At 39.1% G+C, this 21,353-nt stretch overlaps 1 protein-coding gene across 5 annotated transcripts in view; it reads left to right on the forward strand.

The window, feature by feature from the left end:
* The window catches only part of LOC115286662 (60S ribosomal protein L39), a 140,813-nt gene that overhangs the window by 45,939 nt on the left and 73,521 nt on the right, over window positions 1-21,353 (forward strand). Inside the window, exons 2-3 of one of the 5 annotated variants that reach the window (XR_003906197.1) lie at window positions 2,762-2,890; window positions 18,847-18,940. The exons of 2 other annotated variants lie outside the window; for them this stretch is intronic. The gene's annotated coding sequence lies outside the window, so the exon portion shown is untranslated. Of the gene's footprint in view, window positions 1-2,761; window positions 2,891-18,846; window positions 18,947-21,353 lie in introns of those variants that run through there. 2 more of the 5 variants (XM_029933087.1, XM_029933086.1) reach the window with 2 other exon arrangements.

A 21,353-nucleotide genomic window follows, 5' to 3' on the forward strand; every position in this document is an offset into this window, starting at 1 on the left:
CACACACATACTGTCTACGGAAGATGTAATTTAGCACAGTGACTCAAATTAAAAACAAAGTATGCAGGGGCACCTGGATGGCTCAGTTGGTAGAGCATGCAAGCCTTGATTTTGAGGTTGTCAGTTCAAGCCCTGTGTTGGTCTTAGAGCTTATGTTAAAAAAAAAAAAGGTAATGCAAAGAAATGCAAAAAGGAGTATACAAAAAAATGCAATAAAAAACTTGCAATGACAGAAAAAGCTAAATTTATTTGTTTATTAAAAGATTTTTGAGGTACCCGAGTGGCTGTATCAGTTAAGCATTCGACTTTTGATTTCGGCTCAGGTCACAATCTCCTGATTTGTGGGGGTAGAGCCTGAGTCAGGACCCATGCTGGGAGTATGGGGCCTGCTTGGGATTCTCTCTCTGCCCCTCCCTGGCTTGTGCTTTCTTTTCCTCAGAATAAATAATTAAACATTAAAGAAAGAGTATATTTTGTTTTTGTTTTTTTAAGTAGGCTTTCTGCCTAACATGGGATTTGAACTTACAACCCCAAGTCACATGCTCTACTGACAGAGCCAGCCAGGCGCCCCAAGAAAAAGCTGAATTTAGAGAGAAATGTCACTCATGTCCATAAAGGGTATAACCCAACAGGAAGATGTAACCAAAATATACAAGCCGAAAGTTTCTTTTCAGGAGTATAAAGAAAATATATGAAAAATAAAATAGTAATGGAAATCCTCATCTAACTTCTCATAATACTTGAATGATAAAGTAGACAAAAATGTGAGGCTGTAGAGAAATAAAAGTTGGATTAATAAGGTTAATTGATAATGCATTTCTTCATCTCTGTCTATATTTAGCAAACAGGTAATAATATACTTGCTTCTCACTTACAGAATATTTACATATTATAGTCCATAGATTAGGTCATAAAGAAACCTGAATAAATCTGAAATGTGAAAATAATATAAACCATATTCTCTGATTATGGTGTGAAAGATTTTTAATATTGTTATTTATAAGCATGAGTGCAAATAAGATTCAGCTGACTGGGAATGAAATAAATCTTTTCTTCATACACTTCATGTTAAAAAGTTGGATTCAGAAGGGACACCTGGCTGGCTTAGTTGGTGGAGTATCTGACTCTTGATCTTAGGGTCGTGAATTCGAGCCCTAATATTGGGTGTAGAGATTACTTAAAAATAAAATCTTAAGGGAAAAAAAGTTGAACTCAGAAGAAAATGCATTCCCTCAAGTGTTTTTATTATCAGGGTACCTGGGTGGCTCTGGGTAAGTGTCTGACTTTTGATTTCAGCTCAGGTCATGATCTCTGGTTTGTGGGACGAAGCCCTGAGTTTGGGTCTGCGCTGACAGCATGGAGCCTGCTTGGGATTCTCTCTCTTTCTCTCTCTCAAAATAAATAAATATTTAAAAAGTTCATTATCAAACAAGACACAATTAAAATAAATGTCAAACTCAGATTAAAAAAACTAAGTAAAATGGAATAAATATAGAAGTACTAATTAATGATTTGGCAAAAATAGAATAAATATATGATCTAAGATCTATTTCCTTGAAAACAAACCTTATTAAATAATAAACCCACTAAGTTGAACTTATCAAGAGAGGGTGAAAATGTAAATATCGACTGGCTGGCTCAGTCAGTAGAGCATGTGACTGTTGATCTCAGAATTGTGAGTTCAAGCCCCAGGTTGGGTATGGAGCTTACTTAATAAAAAAGATAAAAGGAGGCACGCCTGGGTGGCTCTGTTGATCAAGCGTCAGAATTCAGCCCAGGTCATGATCTCGCAGTTGTGAGTTCCAGCCCCACATCGGGCTCTATGTTGTCAGCACAGAACCTGCTTTGGATCCTCTGTCCTCCCTCCCACCCCCATCATTTCCCCCACTCGTTCTCTCTCTCTCCCTCTCTCTCTCTCTCTCTCTCTCTCTCTCACTCACTCACTCACTCAAAATAAACTTTAAACAAAAGTAAAACCTTAAAGATGAAAATTAAATACACAATACTCCAATGAAAAAGTAAAACAATAACTGGAAAAAATGAAAGCAGTTATAACAAAATATTTTGCAATTCAGTTAATAAATTTGAAAAATGGACTGGTATTAAAATTCATATGCTGCTGTTCAAGTTTTATAAAACTTATCATTTTTAACTTTCTCTAAGTGGTCTGAATATTTTCAGGGTCTCACATCCCTGTGAGTGGTAGACAGCTAAATGTATGCTTGCCAGTTAGAAATATGTTGTTCTCTTCAGGACCAGAGTCTCCTTCCTTTAAAACTGGCCCTTTTGGGTAAATGGTCAGTCTCTGATTTTCTTATGCCACTCCTTCCCTGGCACACCATCTGTCCAAGTTGGACAGGAGGACTTCCGGGGGCGCCGGGGCAGGGGAAGGCCTCACCCTGGCTCTTCAGCAGCCTCTGCTGTTGAGCTGGGCGCCTGGGGAAACTCCGCGTGTGCACTCTTAACTCTGGGGATTATTGGGGGGAGCTTGGCCAGCTCCTGTGTGAGGAGGCCTTTCTTCAGCCTTTGCTGAGGCTTCTGACCCTCTGGGGTCTGGCTAAGACTTCTGTGTCACCCCTCGGGGCCATCTGCCCAGAGGTTCTCGATGACAGTTTTTCATCTGCTTCTCCTGTAGCCATCCCTTGGCGAGTTCACTAATCAACTGCATTCCACGTCTTCCCACAGGGCACAAAAGAACTTTTGGATCCTTTAGGATCCTAGCACTGTATCTGACTGTTTATTTGGTGAATTTGTTCTGTAGATTGCACTCTGGTGAGGTTGTCCCGTTTTGATGTGGCAACACCTGGAGCCATTGCCTACCCTGCTTGACGACCTCTAACCTTCCCACTAAATCTGGAACTTCCATTTTGGGAGGAGGAACAGAAAAGAGGTACAGGAGACCTTTTTTTTTTTTTAATGTTTGTTTATTTTTGAGAGAGAGAGTGAGAGAGAGTGAGGGGCAGAGAGAGAGGGAGAGACAGTATCCCAAGCAAGCTCCAAGCTCTCACTGCAGAACCCAACATGGAGCTCAGTCCCACAAACCAGGAGATCATGATGAGCTGAAATCAAGAGTTGGCCACTTAACCAACTGAGTGACCCAGGTGCCCTGGTAAAGGAGACATGTTAAACCGAAAGATAGTATTTTAGATCAGAAGAGAATAGACTATTCAGGCCACCTGGGTGGCTCAGTCAGTTGAGCTTCTGACTGTTGATTTCTGTCGTGATCTCATGGTTCTTGGGATTGACCTCACATTGGGCTCTGTGCTGACAGCATGGAACCTGCTTGGGATTCTCTATCCTTTCTCTCTGCTCTTCCTCCATGCATCTCTCTCTCTCTCTCTCTCTCTCTCTCTCTCTCAATAATAAATGTTAAAAAAAAAAAGAGAGAGAATAGACTGCTATAAACTGGCTCCTTTATCCTCTTCCTGCACTGCTCACTGAGACGGGCACCCAAGAGCAACACAGGCTTAGTTATGGCACACTGCTTGTGTTTTACATCTCATTGGTAATTTTTAAATTTTTGAGCTCCATACGTTTGAAGTATTTTGAGATGTACTCTTCTCTGTTTTAAATCTTGTTGCCCAAAAGGTGTTTCCTTCAGGGACAGGTCGGATTCTATTTAGAACAAAGGAATCAAGGAGCATGAAAGTTCTTAGTTGACTTTTTTGGAGTCTTTGGTGAAATACTAGTCTGATAATCAGACTTTATGAGAAAATATTTCTCAAGAAACAGACATCTCTTTATATATCAAAAGCAAAATTTAGAGCACTGAATAGGAATTCTAGTGTAAGTATAAGGTGAAGAAAATTTAGGGTTTAAGACTGGGAAGTATCCACCAGTCAAGAAGAGGAGGAAGGTTTCCAAATAAAAAATTAGTAGGAGAAAAAGGGGCATGAGGCCAGAAGTGAGCATCTTCATCTAACCGACTCTCGGGGCCAAACCTTAGGGAGTCACGGGAAGTGGTGGTACATACAAACAAATATAGGGAAAGCAGAGCTGGTGGTGGGCTTTGCTAGGTGTAACCATGGGCCACAGAGGTCTCTCCAGTATGACTCCCATATAGGTGGGGCCACATCTAACATGACTCAGGAGCCAGCAGCTTTGGAAAAGATAGGTTCCCTATGGCTTGTGTGGCGTTCAGAAGGTTGAGGAAGCCTGGTAGGCTCCGTGGGGGACACAGAAGAAAGCCAAGTAGAGAACAGGTGGGCCTACCTTGGAGACATCTTGGCAAGGAACAAAGTGACTCTACAGCAGAGGCTCCTGGGTTAGAAGTTTGATCTGAGTGCAAATGGAGGACGTGATTGAGACCAGAATATCTCCAGGCCCAGAAAGAGGGAAGGTGGGACCATCAGACACTGGTGGTATCTAGAAAACAGACCAAGTAAATCACTACTTTGGATTTCAGTATTGGAGGCCAGTGAGTTTCAGAGCCTAAGGTCATATACATGGACTCAGAGCACCTCCCTCATTTCTTTAAGGATTGATAAGCCTCCAAACACACCAGATTACATCTTGAGTAGAGAGAATGGAGAGAAATTTGAAAGCATTCAATATTAACCTTCCAAGGGGACACCTGGGTGGCTCAGTCAATTAAGTATCTTACTTTTGATTTCAACTCAGGTCATGATCTTGCGGTTTGTGAGTCATGTCACCTGCTTTGGGCTCTGTGGTGACAGTGTGGGGCCTACTTGGGATTCTTTCTCCCTTTCTCTCTGCCCCTCCCCTGCATGTACTCTCTCTTTCTCAAAACAAATAACATTAAAAAAAATAATGAAATAATAATAAATAATTTTAACTTCCAGGATGATGCAAAAGTCTGAGAATCCTTTAGCTACATTTACCCCACTCCAATTTACATGTTTATTGGTACCATAAAGTTTATTTCTCTAGCTAACTAAATCTAAACACCACAAAAGTTTTATTGTTTTATACAGTATTCATTTAAATTCACCCCTCTCATTCTTCATTTCTTTTTATACCTCTGACATACGCCTAGGGTCTTTTTTCTTCAATCTGAAGAATATCCATTAGAATTCCCTTTTGTGTGATTAACTCGGTTTCTATTTATATAAAATTTCTATATATATTTTTTCTATCTCCAAAGGATTCTTTCACTTTGTAGAGCCTTCTAGATTGGTTGTCATATTTTATATCACCTTGAGGATACCATTTCTGTTTCTATTTTAAACATTTAAAAAATGTTTATATTTATTTATTTTTGAGAAAGAGACAGTGTGTGAGTGGGGGAGAGGCAGAGAGAGAGGGAGACACAGAATGTGAAGCAGGCTCCAGGCTCGAAGCCCCAAGCACAGAGCCCAACGTGGGACTCAAGCTCATGAATTGTGAGATTACCTGAGCCATCGCTTAACTGACTGAGCCCCCAGGCATCCCATTACCATTGTTCTGGTCGCTATTGTTCATATTGAGAAGTTAACTATAAATCTAACTGTAGCTCCTTTAAGTCATCTGTCTCTTTTCTCTAGCTGCTTTGAAAGATTTTCTACTTACTTGTTTTATGCAACTACTTGAAAAGATAATATCCGAGATTTTCTAGAACTGATGAAAGACATGAATGCATAGAAGTCCAGTGAATCCCATTGTAGATAATAAAAGGAAATGTACATGTAGACATTTTATAGCAAAATTGCAGAATGTCACTTTTTATAGTTGCTAGTTTATGACAATTTTAAATGACACTTTTATACAGTTTTGTGTATATATATTTTTAGTTGTTTCCAGTGAGAGGGTTTGTCCAAATTATCTTGTCTGGTATATACCTGGCCTTTCTTGTCTATAATTTAAACTCATCTTGAGTTGAGTTTCCAGCCTAGGAAGTGAAAAATAGTAAGAGGAAGTAATTACAACTTTCAGTGAAAACCATCTTGGTCTCAGGGTGCCTGGGTGGTTTAGTTGAGCATTCATCTTTGGCTCAGGTCATGATCTTGTGGTTCATCAGTGTGAGCTCCATATTGGACCTGCTTCAGATCCTCTGTCCTCCTCTCTCTGCCCCTCCTATGCTTGTGCTCTTTCTCTCTCAAAAATAAACATTAAAAAAAAAAAAACGAAAAAATACCAAACCAAAACCCAAAACCCATTTTGGACTCTTAGGTTTTAAAAATATAAACTCAATCTCTTTTGGACAAATAAAGTTTATTTATATATTTTGAGAGAGAGCAGAGGAGGGGTGGAGAGAGAGGGAGGGGGAGCCTGACATGGAGCTCAAATTCATGAAAATCTTGCATGACCTGAGCTGAAATCTAGAGTCAGATGCCTAACTGACTGAGCGACCCATGCACCCCTAAAATTATTGATTATCAAACTTTTGTGAGTGAGGAATCCATGTTGTAATCTCTAGTGTAACTATTAAAAAATACAGAAACTATATAATTTACAAATTAATAGATAGAATGATAAAATAGATAGAATGATAAATATAGTAAATATGTTCAAAAGAAGGTTATACCATTGTCCTGAACTCTGTGGTACCCCACATACAACTTTTTATCATGACCACATACCAATATTTCTTGATCACTTACACAAAGAGAAGAGTGTGTTACATTAGGGCAAAGAAAAAATGTCTTCAAATAGCATTGAGGAGTAAGGAGAACACTGACTCTACACACAGTTTTGTGGCTACTGGGGTGTACGCCAAGAAATGACTTACATTATCCTTTTATAGCCACCAGCATCTCCCTCCTTCCTCCTTTCACCCAACATCTGGCAACTAACAATGTGTTCACCATCTCTGTAATTTTGTCATTTAAAGAAATGCTTTCATAAATGAGATCATAACCTTAAACTCTTCATTTTTCCCTTCTCCCAGCCCCTGGCAATTATTCTACTTAACGTACATTTAAAAAAAGTATTTATTGGGATGCCTGGGTGGCTCAGTTGGTTAAGCAGCCTACTTCAGCTCAGGTCATGATCTCATCGGTTCGAGCCCCACATCAGATTCTGTGCTGACAGCTTAGAGCCTGTAGCCTGCTTCAGATTCTGTGTCTCCTCTCTGTGTCCCTTCCTTGCTCGCACTGTCTCTCTCTGTCTCTCGATAATGAATAAACATTAAAAAAAAATGTTTCGACAGAGAACGCATGTGCTCTGTGCACGCAAACTGCATAGATCATGACTCTTAATCAAGAGTCAGGAGCTTAACTAACGGAACCACTCAGGCACCCCTACTTTCTGTGAATTTGATTATTTGACATACCTTAAGTAAGTGGAATCGTACAGTGTCTTTCATGACTGGTTTTTGCACTTAGCATGATGTCCTCCAGGCTCATCTGTATTGTAGTGAGGTCAGACTTTGCTTCTTTCTGAAAGTCGAATACCATTCCATTGTATGCACGCACTGCATTTGTTTGTCCTTCGATCTGTCGGTGACACGAGTCATTCTCACCTGTTGGCTATTGTGAATAATGCTGCTTTGAACGTGTGTGTACAGGTATCATTTCAAGACCCTGTTTGCAATGCTTTGGGGCAAATATGCAAAAGTGGAATTGCTGAATCATATGGTGATTCTACTTTTAATTGTTTGATGAAACACCATTGTGTCTTCCATAGGGCCATACCATTTTACACACTAACTGAGCGCAGGGGCTGCAGTTTCTCTGTGTCTGTGCCAACACTTGCTATTCTCTATTTTCTAAAATCTTATTTGTTTATTTTTGAGAGAGATGTGGGGGGCAGAGAGAGAGGGAGACAGAATCTGAAGTGGGCCCTGTGTTGTCAACGCAGAGCCCAATGTGGAGCTTGAACTCATGAGCTGTGAGATCATGACCTGAGGCTAAGTTGGATGCTTAACTGACTGAACCACCCAGGCGTCCCTCTATTTTTTATTTTTATTTTAATTAAATTAAATTAATTATTTGTTGATGGTAGCCATCCTAATGAGTGTGAGATTGTATCTCATGGTTTTTGTTTGCGTTTACCCAATGATTGGTAATGTTGGACATCTTTTCTTGCTCTTGTTAGCCATTTGTATATCTTCTTTGGAGGAATGTTATTCAAATCCTTTGCCCATTTTTAAGTCAGTTTTTTTTTGTTGTTGTGATTGAATTGTAGGAGTTCTTTGTATGTCCTGGATCTTAACCCTTAATCAAATATATGATTTGCAGATATTGTTCTTTCATAGGTTGCCTTTTTACTGTATTGTGTTTTGGTGCACAGAAGTTTTTAATTTTGAAGTGGTCCAGTTTATTTTTTACTTTTTTGCCTGTGCTTTTGTTGTCATATTCAAGAAATTATTGCCAAATCCAATATGATGCAATTTTCCCCTCTGATTTCTAAGAGTTTTATAGTTTTAGCTTTTATATGTCATTTCTTTAATCCATCATATGAGATCTTTGATGTGTTGAACCTGTGACTGTATCACCTCCAAAAATTTCAAATAGAAAAACTGATAAACAGCATTATTGAGGCTTTTATTGAGTTGGGATTAAACTAATACATCATTTGGAAAGAATTGGCAGCTTTGTAGTATTCAGACTTCACATATGAGAAATTATTATGTAAGTTTGCGGGTTTTCTAATGCAGCTGATTAAATATTTGAACTTTTTTTACACAGGCTTTGTATGTTTCATTCATTATTCCTGGGTACAATATATTTAATTGCTATTTTAAATACTGTATGTCCCTATTCTGTTTTTTTCACTGTTCGTAACTGGCTTTAAGGAAAACTGTATTCAAAAAAATTTGTGTTGTGTATTTCACTTTGATGATCTCTAATTAGTTATAACATTTCTGATACATTTGTCAGTTGTTTCTATAGAATTGTCTGTGTGGAAGAAAATACATGCACTCATCTCTATTTCCAGATCCTATGTTTATCTACCAGTGTAACTCTAGAGCATCAATTTAAGATTATTATAGAGATCAGTAAGGTAGTCATCTCTCAAATGAATATAAGCATGAATGGTTTTTCTTTATATCTAGAAAATACACTAGAAAATCCCCTTCAAGTTATAGGAAAGATATGTAAAAACCAAAGATAAAAATATTCTCCTTCCATTTAAATCTTTCTTATACTGCAGAGTTGAGTTACTGAGAGCATAGGCCTTACACAGACCTGACATTTAGTAACCATGTAACTTTGGGCAATTAACAACCACTGTGCGCTCAGTTTCTGCATCCAAAGAGGGTTATTATAGTTCCTACCTTAGGAGGTTGTTGCAAATGATTAGATTAAATAATCTATGTGAAATGCTTAGTGTAGTGCATGATACATAATAAACATTAAATATGCTGTCATTATTGTTATTTTATGAACAGTTTACTTTATGAGCAGGATACCTACAATAATGTTATATTGTAAGGTTATGGCAGGCATTCCTTTATTCTCTATGATAGCAAAGTGGAAGTTGTTAGTGTTTCAAAATTAAACATCATTTGTATGGGATATAGATTGGCCTTGAATGAAGCTTCAGATTCAGGGATTCCCAATTATACATGCCTCTTCCAGGTTCTGGGCAGTGTGTTCATGTGATTACATACTTTTGCAAAATTTGCAAAAGCAAAAGTAAAATATTTAAACACAGTTTGCTAAGTGCCACCATTTTTTTTTTAAGGTTTATTTTTGAGAGAGAGTGACATAGAGTACAAGTAGGGGAAGGGCCGAGATGAAGGGAGACACAGAATCCGAAACAGGCTTCGGGCTCTGAGCTCTCGGCACAGAGCTGGGAGCAGGGCTGAAATCCATGAACTGTGAGATCATGACCTGAGCTGAAGTAGGATACTTAACTGACTGAACCACCCAGGTGCCCACCACCATTTCTTCTCATGTTGGCTTCCCCTCCAGCATAATTGTGCTACTGCCAGTTGGCCTTGGAGTTACTGTGGTATATCAGTTATTTATTGCCATATAAAGATACCACCCTCCAAAATTAAGACAAAAATCATATATTCAAATTTCTGTGGGCAGGCAGTTTTGCCTGATCTCTACTGGGTGGTTCTGCTCGTCTTCCATGGGCTCATTCCTGCAGCTACAGTCAGATGGTGAGATGGCTAGGGGATGAAGACCCTCTGATGGCTTCGTCGCGGATGGTGGAGGAGCTGGACTTCATATCTCCAGCATCTATCAAGTTACTGTAATAACTGTTCTTTTTGCCAATACCAGACTGTCTTGATTCACTATAATTATGACTGCTCCAACTTTGTCTTCTTTTCAGAATTGTTTTGGCAATTCTAGTTCCTTTGCTTTTCCAATATGATTTTTTAGAAGAAGCATATTAATATCTATAAAAAAGCTTGCTGGGATATCTGTTGGGATTGCACTGTACCTACAGATCAAGTTGAGGAGAATTGGCATGAACTAGAGTTCATGAGTGTGGTATATCTGTCCATTTATTTTGATCTTCTTTGATTTCTTTTATTGATTTGTAGTTTTCAATATACAGAACCTATTTATATTTTGTTAGATTTATTCCTTAAGTATTTCATTTTTTGTGTGATATGGTTATTGGTACTTTTATTAATTTGAAATTCCAGTTGTTCATTAGTGATATATAGGAATATAATTTTGTATGCTACCTTGAACTCTACAATCTTACTACATTTACTTCTTCGTTCTAAGAGATGTTTCATAGATGATTTGAGACTGTCTACATAATCATGGCATATAGAAATAGTTTTATTACTTATTTTCAATCTTTATGCATTTTGATGATTTTTCTTGCCTTATTGCACTGGGCAGGATCCCAGTACAGTGAAATATAGGAGTGGTGAGGGATAACATCTTGCCTTTTTCTGTAATCAGTGAAGACATTCAGTCTCTTACCCTTCCACACAACATCAAATAAAAGTGGTGAGCAAGTGGTAGGTATTTTATAGATGTCTTCTTTTAGGTTAAAGAGGTTTTCTTGTGTTTTTAGTTGCTAAGAGTTTTTTGTTCTAAATAATTAATGGACATTGAATTTTGTTTAATGCTTTTTCTATATCTAATGAAATGATTGTATGATTAAAAAATCTGTTAATAATAATTACTTCATTCAATGTTATTTAAATATTGGAATAGCCTTGAATTCCTAGGATAAGCCCCATTTGGCCAGAAGGTGTTATTCTGGATTAAATTAGCCGATTCAGATTTCTGTAGTAATTGTTCTCGTACATAGTAGAGATTTAATTTAGAATTCTATTTTGGATTTTCTTGCATTGTTCTTATTTCAGTTATCTTTCTTTTATGTCTCCCTTTATTTCAATTTATTTTCTTTTTATGGTTTCATCTCCTGCTTTATAAAAACTGTGTTCCAGCTTCTTTTGGAAGACACCAAGTTAATTACTTTTAAGAGATTAAACTTTTTATCACAGCCTGGTTGGTATATATAATGACTATCATGTGGACTTGCTGGATTGGCATTAGATCTTGGTTTAACAATTGGGTTCTGTGATTTTCTAGAACATAAGATGCAGTTTTTCCCCCTGTTATAAGGTGGTATGAAAAATTGTATCTCTAGGAGTTTTTTTATTTAGACATACTTAGGCAGCTAAAAATGATTGGATGCAGGGGTGCCTGGGAGGCCCAGTTGGTTAAGCATCTGACTCTTGGTTTCAAGTTAGGTCATGGTCTTGCAGTTCCATGAGTTCAAACCTCATGTTGGGCTCTGCACTGACAGTATGGAGACTGAGTTTCATTCTCTTTCTCTCTCCCTCCTCCACTTGTGCTGTCTCTCTCTGTCAAAATAAATAAATAAACTTAAAAAAAAAAAAAGACTGGTATACCTCCAGACACCCTGTCTGCTTTCTGCTGGATTGGGTACTAGAGATCATAGACCTTGAATAGATATAGAAAGAGAAGACATAACAAATAGGTGAATCAAAGAACATGGCTATTTTTTATTCTGGTTTTGGCTGATATAGTTGAAAGACAGTCATTTGTTTTGCTGGTTATTATTTTCCCTGTATCTCAGAGTTGGAGACACATAATGAGAGAGGCAAAGCATCTCCTCTCTTTTTTGGGATTGTTAATGACATTTTATTTAGATTGTGGAAAATGTGATTTATAATTCAAGAATGTTTCTTCATCCATTTTTTTAAATGGTTTTTTTTTTTTTTTTTTTTTTGAGAAACAGAGAGAGACAGCATGAGCAGGGGAAGGTCAGAGAAATGGGGAGATACAGAATCTGGAACAGGCTCTAGGCTCTGAGCAAGCTGTCAGCACAGAGCCCGATGTGGAGCTTGAACCCATGAACTGTGAGATCATGACCTGAGCTGAAGTTGGTTGCTTAAGCAACTGAGCCACCCAGGTGCCCCTCTTCATCCATTTTGACTCACAGTGCAGCTAATGGCAATTCCCCTCAGAAATGTCCTGTGGTATTCTTATTCTTAGCTGATAATGTCAAAGCCAGTTTTCGTCATTCTGTGTGTCGTCATGGGTGGTCATATCTGGCAACGCCCATATGTCACTACACCAAGAAACAGCCTGAGGTTTGTGGAGTCACTCTTGTAAAGTCATATGACCTAGAAATATGAACGTTTGCATTTAAATTTAGTAGTTCTGGGATCATAATGAAGTTTAAGAAAGAGTTCAATACAAGTAAGGGAATCAAAGTGTTGTATACAGGAAACCCAGATTTTATGAATTTGGAGCCATGTTACAATAAAATCTGAAGCGTGACTTCTTGTGCCATCTTGTAACTGAAGTCAAGTGTTAGTACCTGTCATTGGTTTTGAAGAATTTTGTAGTCAGGAACTAGGTATTAAGTCACTAAGAATGGGAAAGGGATTGGGTAGGAAGTCAGATGATCAGAGTCCTCGGAACAGTGGTATGACCTGGAAAAATGGTAACGAGAGTGGTAGAAGCTATCATGAGTTGTTGATAGAGCAGCCTGGAGCAAGGAACATTCAGAGCTGTATTTCTTCTTGCCCAGTTACTAAAAGGGACTGTGATAAAGAATGCTTTCCACTGGTTTGGAAAAGATTAATGAGGTAGTTGTGTTATTATGGCAAAGCAGTGTTTCAGTTGAGGCAACATTTATAGAAAGTTCTGAGATTTTATAGAAGTTTCTCATAATTTGAGCAATTCCCTTGTGGCTTCTGTAAGTCCCTGTGGTAGTGTACCCCTTGATTTCCAATCAGAACCGTCTTAAAGTCAATGGAATCTTGCACTCAATTCCTGTTTCCTTGTGATTCTATCTACATGGATTAAGCTTATTTCTATTTCCTTGGTATGAAAAAAATCAGAGCCCTTGCATTTCTTTATTTTTGTTTAGCATGTCTTGGTTTTACCCAGCTAGCTTACTTTCTCTGCAGTCCTTGAACCTCTCTCATTTTTTGATGGGGAGCAAAATTCCTTACCTTTTGATTATCTTTAGATGAATGTAGCATAAAGGAAATTTATCTGCAAAGCCATTTACAGATGGGTATTACAGACTTTGATTATTATAAATTTATAAATTCAAAGTGGAGAGATGCTAGGGGGTGGGGGGGAAATAGTTATAAAAAAAGGAAACAAAGTGGAGAATGTATTTTCTTCAGTTGCAGAATAAATGATGCACTACCAATTTACAGAAATTTGGTAAAGGTTTTTTGTTGTTCCCATATATTTAATTAAAACTTAAGCATCCCTCTTGTCATCCTTACTCCAGGCAAGAAAAGGGGAGAATAAAATTCCATCTGTTCTGCCTTCTGACAGGTTGAGAATTCATATAGTGATGTCCTTTGAAAATGCTTCCCCAACTTTGTTTATGAGTATGTCCTTTAAGACCAGGATTAAAGTCTTTTTTTCCTTCTTGTCCCATCAATAATGCCTGGCGGTCTGTCATGGACTGATACTACCCAGGGCTGACTGATTTATCCTTCCCCGAGTACCGCTTACCATTCACTGGCACCCTGTGATGTTTTTAGTAGTTTGTAAATGAAATGATTGATGAGTTTGGTCTTTTCAGGTATCAAAGTTAAGATGACCAGGCTATAATTTCTAGAGTTATTAGTTTATTTTCTTTAGAGGCAGACCTTATATGTGTCGTTTCTGTTTTTAGGGTTCACGGTTGTCCATCATGTGTTCAGAAAGATTGTTTCTATGATAAATTGAGGACATGGCTTAAATATTCCTGGATCCATGCTACCAGGGCATTCTGATCTGAAAACGGCTACTATATTTAATCTCTGACTCATTTATCTCCTATTCTGGGTGATCTTTGTATCGGATTGCAAAGGTGGTCGAAATTGTTTATTTGATCACAGTTGAATTGTTTACAAGCTTCACATTCAGGCTCAGTTTTAGAAAAACAGAAAAACAGTTACTCACCTGGGAGCCCTATAATTCACAGGTCACAGTCTCCCTGTTCTGAGATGAGATGATAGAAGGAATTCGAGGTATTTGGGAAAACTTGGAGAAGATGCTGAATAGTGCAGTAAAAATTACTATTTTTTTAGGAACCTCTAATCTTCTGTTGCCATAGGTGATTAGAAACTGGACAAGAAGAGAGGCGCCTGGGTCTCTCAGTCAATTGGGTGTCCGACTTCGGCTCAGGTCATGATCTCGTGGTCCGTGGGTTTGAGCCCTGTGTCAGGCTCTGTGCTGACAGCTCAGAACCTGGAGCCTGCTTCTGATTCTATGCCTCTCTCCGCCCCTTCCCTGCTCATGCTCTGTCTCTCTCTCTCAAGAATAAATACACATTAAGAAAAAGAAAAGAAACTGGACAAGGAGGCATTGTTTAGCTTTTCTTTTTATATCAAAAAAATCCATATCAGTGTCACCCTGTTCCCTCAGTAAATCTGATTCAGAAGTTTTCCTAACTGTGGATTTCTTCCTCCTTAGGACAAGCTAAACCTACTTAATTGGTTTATTAAATGAGCTGCACTCAGTAGAGTGAGGCAGAAAATGCCTTTAATTCTTTTTCACTTGTGCTTTGGATTCATTATTTCTAGCCCCTGGGATAGAGCCTTGGTTAAGTCACAGGTTTTTCTGTCTCACTAAATAATTAAAAGTATATCATAGACGACTATCAAAAGTCCAAAATCTCATTTGCTGTGAAATCTCTTATTTCCCAGTTTAGACCTGCCTCAGGCTTAGGAAATTAAAAGGGTAAAGTTGGGAAGGTGGGGGGTTGATCTGACTTTTGTCTTTTCTTGCTATAATGCATTCTCCACTTAATAGTTGCTATTTGGGGGCCCTTTAATATTTAAAAAGGGGAGGGAGAAGTCAGGGGTAAAAGAGTCTGGACTGGTCAGGTTATACCGGTGGGAAGGTGAGGATGCGGGCCGAGTAGGGTGGAATCCCAGACTTAACCCTGTCTTTTATCCTGTGATGCTTCTTTCTTTCAGTTTAGTGATCGTTTCCCTGCAGGCCTTAACCTGCAGCACAGGGCATGAGTCCTGTTGCAGCCCTGTGACCAGTTTCTTCCCTCCACTCCACTTCTGCATCCATGGGTCACCTGCATCCTCTTGTTGAGGTTGCCTGACTCTTGGCCGGAGATTTTGGTGGAATTCATGGTCAGCTAATCAAGTGGACTCATAGGTAGCTCCATTCTACAGGGTGATCATTGGAAAACAGACCCTTCTGCCCTGCTCTCAACACATATGTAGCTTCCTGTTGATACAACCTTTTTCTTCTATAGGCAGCTCTTAGCTATCCTTACCTTTGCTTCTTTGTTTAGTCATGGATCAGGTAACTTTCCCTGTGTCCTTCAAATTCCAGAAAATGCATATTAGCTTTACATATGGTCCTCTTGACCTTCAACTGGCTAGAGGTGACCATGGATCTTCTCTTCCCTCCCATGGTGGAAAGAAACTTAAAACATTCTAACAATAGTCTTCAAAAAAAAATTCTTATTAGCAACCTCTTCACTCTTCCAGTGGATTCTTAGCCTCCTTTTAGACAATCATGAAGTGAGTGACTGAAGAACTGGCTTCCTAGTGCCTTGGATGTCACCTGCAGTGTAAGCAGCAATAAAGCAGACATTTCTCTGTTTTGTATATTGCTGTATCATTAGGTTTTTGAAGAATGCATGATACACAGTAGGCACTCAATAGTTGTATGTTGAGCATACAAATGAATCAATGAATGAATGAAAAGTAGTCAAGCACCTTGGGTTTTTTTTTTTGTCTAATTATTTTTTATAATTTGCATCCAAGTTAACACATGGTGCAACAATGATTTCAGGAGTAGATTCCTTAAGCTCCTTATCCATTTAGCCCAACCCCCCTCCCACAATCCCTCCAGCAACCCTCTGTTTGTTCTCTATATTTAAGAGTCTCTTATGTTTTGTCCCCCTCCCTGTTTTTATATTATTTTTGCTTCCCTTATGTCCATCTGTTTTGTATCTTACATTTCACATATGAGTGAAGTTATATATTTGTCTTTTTCGGACTAATTTTGCTTAGTGTAATACCCTCTAGTTCCATCCACATAGATGCAAATGGCAAGATTTCATTCTTTTTGATTGCTGAGTAATACTCCAGTGTGTGTGTGTGTGTGTGTGTGTGTGTGTGTGTGTGTGTGTGTGTGTGTACACACCACATCTTCTTTATCCATTCATTTATCAGTGGCCATTTGGGCTCTTTCCATACTTTGGCTATTGTTGATAGTGTTGCTGTACACATTGGGGTGCATGTGCCCCTTCTAAACAGCACACCTGTGTCCCTTGAGTAAATACCTAGCAGTGTAATTGTTGGGTCATAGGGTAGTTCTATTGTTAATTTTTTGAGGAACCTCCATACTGTTTTCCAGAGTGGCTGCACCAGTTTGTATTCCCACCAGCAGTGCAAAAGAAAGCCTTTTTCTCCACATCCTTGCCAACATCTGTTGTTGCCTGAGTTGTTAATGTGAGCCATTCTGACAGGTGTGAGGTGGTATCTCATTGTGGTTTTGATTTGTTTTTCCCTGATGATGAGTGAACTTGAGCATTTTTTCATGTGTTTCTTTGCCATCTGGATGTCTTTTTTGTAGAAGTGTCTATTCATGTCTTCTGTCCATTTCTTCACTGGATTATTTGTTTTTTAGGTGTTGAGTTTGATAAGTTCTGTATAGATTTTGGAAACTAACTCTTTATCCGGTATGTCGTTTTCAACTATCTTCTCCCATTCTGTCAGTTGCCTTTTAGTTTTGCTGATTGTGCCCTTCACTGTGCAGAATTTTTTTTTTTTGATGAGGTCCCAGTAGTTCATTTTTGCTTTTGTTTCCCTTGTCTCCAGAGATGTGTTGAGTAAGAAGTTGCCGCAGTCAAGGTCATAGTGTTTTTTGCCTGTTTTCTCCTGTAGGGTTTTGATGGTTTCCTGTCTTACATTTAGATCTTTAATCCATTTTGAGTTTATTTTTCTGTACAGAGTAAGAAAGTGTTCCAGGTTCATTTTCTGCACATTGCTGTCCAGTGTTCCCAGCACCACTTGCTGAAGAGACTATCTTTATTACATTGAATAGTCATTCCTGCTTTGTCAAAGAATAGTTGGCCATATGTTTATGGGTCAAATTCTTGGTTCTCTATTCTGTTCCATTGATTTGAGTGTCTGTTTTTGTGCCAGCACCTTGTTTTTTTAAAAAATGTTTATTTAATTTTGAGAGAGAGAGTGTGTGGGGGGGAGGAGCAGGAGGGGCAAAGAAAGCAGAAGTCAGACTGTGAGATCATGACCTGAGCTGAAGTCAGGTGCTTAACCAACTGAGCCACCCAGGTGCCCCAAGCACCTTGTTTTACTTTACATATACATATATATATATATATATATATATATATACATACATACATACACACACATGTACATGTACATATACATATATATGTATATATATGACATCTGTTGTATAAAAAAACCCAAAAAATACATAATGTCAAATTTGATATATTATTAAAACTATTTTAAAATTGTCTTTATAAAAAAATGAATGCAGAGTTTTTGGATTATCATCCAGTTGTGATGTCCAAAATGTCCAAAAGAGAGCAAAGGCAATAAATTCAAAGCTAAAAGTTTAACCTTCGGCAGTCCAGAATGAATAGGAAATTTGGTATATTTTAGCAGTTTGTTCCATCTATCTGCAGATTATAAATTCCAGCTAAAACCTTAAGAATCTGTGAAGAGTGTGCTCATGTGGAACTTACCAGACTGTGGCTCACGGGGGAAGAGACACTTTAGGCTTAGCACCTGGTCATGCTCCTTTTTCAGATTTCTCTGATATGTGTCCATGCCTTTCAGTCAGAACTTTTAAAACCTATTCTGACTATGGATCATGTTGGAAGTAGAGCCTATGAATCAGTTTGGACTCTTGGGAGCCCAGATGTCAGCAAAGATGACCTACCAGTTATGTCACTGGAAAAAGTTCCTCGAGATTCATTGGACAAATGGTAGTGTTAGAAGTTACAAAAGAGGGATTTCACAAGTAACTTTTTTATTTATGGGAAAATCACAAACATAAACACAGAATGGCAAATGATTTTCTTCTTTCTTTTAAGATTTATTTTTTTTAAGATACAAAAATTTGTTTAAAAGTTATTTTTGCACCCAATGTGGGGCTCACACTCACAACCCCAAGATCAAGAGTCACATGCTCTCCTGACTGAGCCAGCCAGGTACCCCTGGCAAATGATTTCCTTGTCATTTTCCAACTCTCCTTAGTTGACAGTGGTCCCTGGACAGTAGGCTGGAAGGGTTTTGAGACGAAGTCCAGTCCCAGTGCTCTCTGACTGATCAGAGGCAGCACACGGCTCTGGGGAGACAGCACGCTTGACTTGAGCATGATTTAGTAAGTGCTGTTGTCACACAGGAATCTTCCGGTTTATGTGGGGTGAGGCACAGGCGAGCGTGGATATGTGCTGTGGAGTACCCAGCATCATGGGCAACTGTCTGAGAAAAACATGTGGTCATTGAACTTGTCTGTTGTGTCAACTTACCTCCCTGTCTTTTGGTTTTTTCTTCAGCGAATAACAGGCATAGAAAGAGTGGCTTAACAGCGAACCAGCACCAGGCTTAAACTGCAGTACAACAGAGAAAGCAGGAGAGGAACCACATCCACTTGAGGTCAGTGGTGGGGGCACCGGGTGGCTCAGTTGGTTAAGCCTCTGACTTCAGCTCAGGTCGTGATGTCATGGTTTGAGTTTGAGCCCTGTATCAGGAGAGCTTGAGCCCTGCTTCCGGTGAGCCACCTCAGGTGAACATGAACCCCACTGGGGGAGCTCAAGCCCTACTTTGGATGAGCAGGAGTCCTGCTTCTCCCTCCCTGCCTCTCTTTTCTCTCTGCCCCTAGTGGGATTTTCTTCCTCTCTCTCCCCTTCTCTTTGCCCCTTGCACACGTACACACTCTTTCTCTCTTTCAAAAAAAAAAAAGGTATATGGTGAATACACACTAGAAGAAGATGTGCTAGGCAATACTTGATTATTTCAAACAAACACTCGTCAGTGATACCAAAGAGATTTTTAGCATGGTGTTTATGAAACAAGAGCACAAGAAGGAATACTGGTTTTAAAGAAATAATTACTAAGGCAACATGGAAAAATGGAAAGTGATCTGGAAGCCTGCAGGAAAGAAGTGGAAGGGCAAAGGGAAAAAAAAAAAAGAAACAATTAGGTATATGGATGATAGGTTTGAGAAAATTTTGCATAATTAGAAATAAATATTTAATTAAGAATAAAGAGTTAGAAATGCTTGAGAAAACAGTATGAATGGAGACAAACTAGACTGTAATTACAATGGGAAAGTACAACACAGTGAATTATTAACCATTACAAGCTAACAGGGACTGGTTAGTATGTAGTTAGCTAAGGCTGCCACGTAACAACTACTACAGGCTGGGTGGCTTCACAAAAGAAATGTGTTTTCTCACAATTTCTGGCAGAATTAGCAGGGGTGATTTCTTCCAAGGCCATTCTTCTTGGATGATAGATGGCTGTCGTCTCCCTCTGTCCTCACATGGTCTTCCTTTTGTGTCTGTGTCCAAATATCCTCTTCTTATAAGGACACCAGTCATATTTGATTAAGGCCCATCCTCATGACCTCATTTTAACTTAATTACCTTTCTAAAGACTATATTTTCAAATACAGTCACATTCTGAGATACTGGGAATTAAGACTTACCAGTATGAATCTTGGTAGAACACAGTTCAGCCCATAACAGCTAGTAAGGAGTGAAAATAATGCGGAGTACCTGAGTATATTGTTCATCTAAGAAGGTAGGTTACCCAAACTGTGGAAGATCTTCTTCCCTTCACCCAGGTGTAAGATCCAGATCTCGTGAAGAGGGTCTGCTGGGGCTCACTGGAAGGCCAAGTTCACTGAGGCTGTGGAGTTGTGCACCAGAAGCCTCAGGGCTGATGGAGAAGATTCTGGGGGAAGTTTCCCATAATGAGGGGCCATGAGCTTATGGTCTCTGACAGCTGTGGGTCCCTGCTGCTCCAGAAACTGTGTGTGTGGCTGGGTCGGGGCACCACAGAGGCTGCCTGGGCTGCAGGCGCCTGCCAAGAAGAGCACATCAGAACCTGGAGGAGAAATCTCTTCCCAATCCCCTCTACTAACAGAGGACAAATGTTCATGAGGCCCATCTTCATGATCACAGAACATGTGGTGAAGAGTAGGTCTGGAGAGGAGAGACAATCAGTAACTTGCATGGCAGGCAGAGGAGGTCCAACTTACTTACCATTGTTGTCCCTGAGAATAAGTGGCAACAAATGGGAAAGAAAATGTAGTAAGAGGGATGAACTGTATAAGGACAGACACTCAAGGTCATCAGCAAGGTATATGAATTTATTATTTATGTAAGTATTCTGTTGAATTTTTCATGTACAAAATAATGCTGTGTAATTGAGCATTTTCTTCAAGAAAAGTCCTAGTTGTACTTTACGTGCAAGGAAGGGGAAAAGGCATTTGAGGAAGTCAGCAGGTAGATCCTTAGATTTTACAGATTTTGTCTTGGGCAAATATTTATTTATTTTGAGAGAGAGAGAGAGGAGACGAGAATCCCAAGCAGGCTCTGTGCTGTCAAGACAGCGCCACGTGGAGCTTGATTTCACGAGCTGTGAGCTCATGATCTGGGCTGCAATCAAGAGTCTGACACTTAACTGAGTGAGACACCAGGTGCCCCCCAAAATACTAACTTTAAAAAAGTGTTTATTGTTTTTATTTTTTGAGAGAGCAAGCACATGCACATGCAGGGGAGGGGCAGAGATACACACAGAATCTAAAGGAAGCTCTGGAGCTGTCAGTGCAGAGCCTGATGTGGGCCTTGAACCTACGAGCCCTGATGTCATGACCTGAGCCAAAGTCTGATGCTTAACTGACTGTAAGAATACATAAATATTCTTATAAATTTTTTTAAATGTCTTATTTATTTATTTTTTTCCATAATATTTTATTGTCAAATTGTTTTCCATACAACACCCAGTGCTCTTCCCCTCAAGTGTCCTCCACCATCACCACCACCTTTCTTCCCCC

This window comes from Suricata suricatta, chromosome 3 (genome assembly GCF_006229205.1).
Source record: "Suricata suricatta isolate VVHF042 chromosome 3, meerkat_22Aug2017_6uvM2_HiC, whole genome shotgun sequence".
Lineage (NCBI taxonomy): Eukaryota > Metazoa > Chordata > Mammalia > Carnivora > Herpestidae > Suricata > Suricata suricatta.